The following is a 2,391-nucleotide window of genomic DNA, read 5'->3' as shown; positions in this document are numbered from 1 at the left end:
ATCACACATCAGTTTGGGATTGTACAGTATTTGCCAAACGTGATTAGCATAAATTTCCTCCAGTTCTGTGATGTGTACCAAATATAGAACTTGCCACACCTGATTTTTTTTTCTTTTTTTTAACATAAAAGAATGGGCACACGCACCATTTCACAAAAATGATTACAACACAGGTTGTTTCCAACGTATCCCATTCATGTGTGAATATGATGCAAGCATACGCCGGTGCTTGAAAAAAAAGAGAAGAAAAGAGGCGCTAAACACAGATATGGCACTTGCCGTGGAGGAACTTGAATCACCTCACATCAATTATTCATGATCAGGGGCCTGGCGGGATGATTTCTAAAATGCCCCCCTCCCCCCACTTCAGTCCTGTATGAATTATTCAGACTGCATTTACACAAAAGAACTCCATCTCCGATACCTGATCAGTCAGTCAGAAACATTATGCAACGGAGAATGTCAGGAGGAATTGAAGGAATGCGTCTCCCGGTGTTTGCGGTATAAAACAAAGCCCTCAAGGAACGTCAAGTAATAATGAAGAGTGTGTGGGGAAAAAAAGTTTGGGCCAAACTTGATTGCAGCCCGTGTTTACACTTGGTCTGGATTAAAAGTAGAAAATGACACACCGTTCAGTTTCATCTGTGAGCTGGAGGTGCCTTGAATTTCAAGATGGCTTTCGAGATGATCCTGTCATGCGAAAAGCAAACGACAAAAATGTCCTACACTGACATGTTGAGGACATCACTCACACATTGGATCTTGTTTTCTCATTCGACACGTCTGTTTTGCTCGCCGGATGGACACTCCTCTGGTGGGCGTTTCATTTCCTCCCATCCGCTTGTGTCTCCATCAGGCAGTTGCTCCTCACCTCAATATGTGGAAGCTTTCACCGTAACCTCATTTGCTCCGACTCATGATCAGGTTAGATGTGCCTGTTTGCCGCGGGCTTGTCCGAATCACACTCGCTCACTGTGAGATGAACCGCCGTACCTGGGAGGACCGACGCCATTGTTGTCTTCTGTGGAGGTCTTTCTAGGACAACCCCAAGGAGTCACTCCCAGCACAAGGTCAAAGTAGGCAGAGAGAGATGAGAAAGGGTGGTGCGCCAAGTCAAAGGTAGATAAATAGACTAGCAGGAAATGAGAAAGTGTAATTCTCACTCAGCACTATTTATCGTGGCGGTGTGGACGGCCGGCGACCATAACTCACCAAACAATCACACTCTATAACTCACAGGGATCTTTCATGTCCTCCCTTGGGCGCTCTGGTCACGCATTCCCATGATTCACGGCAACTCGCCAACTTGTAGCAGCTTTCGTAATGCCGATATTTTCAGGTGTGAACAGAGCCGATTCGGTTTCCGGCCGTGTCAATGACGTGATGTCTAACATGGCGTCGTGCATTAAACGGCAGCCAGAGGGAATACAGTGATCCCTCGCTACTTCACGTTTCGTTTATCGCGGCTTCACTACATTGCGGATTTTTTTTCCAAATTAAAAAAAGCCAAAATAAAACTTTTAAATTGAGGAAACGTGGCTAACCTTTAGGACAATGTAGTATTGCGCCAAATGTTCGTTTACATTCCTTTAGAAGTCCGTTTTCGCGTGTTAGCACGATCGCGAATTAGCATCTTTCCGCTAACTCGCTAGCCTGCCCAGTTTTGTTGGTGACCGTACTTCGCGGATTTCACTTATCGTGGGTGGTTTTTGGAACTAATTATCCGTGATAAACGAGGGATTACTGTATTTTAGCAAACGCAAGGGACCACCAGATCAGACCAGACCAGACCAGACCAGACCACAGCCTTACGTTTGAATCTTGGATGTACAACTTGCTCAACAAAACCTCATCAGCCATAGAGTCTCCTGGAGATCGGCTCACTTGATCCCGACTGACACCATCTGGTTGCCATGACAACCAGCGTCTCATTGCCGGCCAGTCCATTCATTCTCGTCTTGTTGCTGTCAGAGGAGCAGCGTGCGTGCACGCGCACGCGTCTGATGACTGCGCGTCTGCTTTGCACGTCTCCATATCACAACGCGTGTGAGCGCAAATTGATTTGGACGGCTCCTTCATGTCTTCGGACTTAATACACTGAGTATTCTCTGCCGCACTTGTTCCTGCTTCGCGTCATTTCTCAAGCCTTCCCCCCTTTTATCGGATCCCCCCATGCAGCGGGTGCGCGCGCATGACTTGACTCAAAAGTCATTGTTTGCTTGCGTTCCGTTTTATGACACCATTTATTCAACACCGATGAATTTTCCTCCCCCGCGTGCGGCTCTCTGCTTTGTCTGCGCCCGATCGGGGACGCCAAATAAGTGGTCATGGAAGTGAGCGGAGGGAGCGACAAGCGGGAACCGGCCGACATCTTTCTGTCATCACTTTAGA

The sequence above is a fragment of the Syngnathus typhle genome, linkage group LG2 (assembly GCF_033458585.1).
Source record: "Syngnathus typhle isolate RoL2023-S1 ecotype Sweden linkage group LG2, RoL_Styp_1.0, whole genome shotgun sequence".
Classification (NCBI taxonomy): Eukaryota; Metazoa; Chordata; class Actinopteri; order Syngnathiformes; family Syngnathidae; genus Syngnathus; species Syngnathus typhle.
This window is presented reverse-complemented; position numbering follows the sequence as displayed.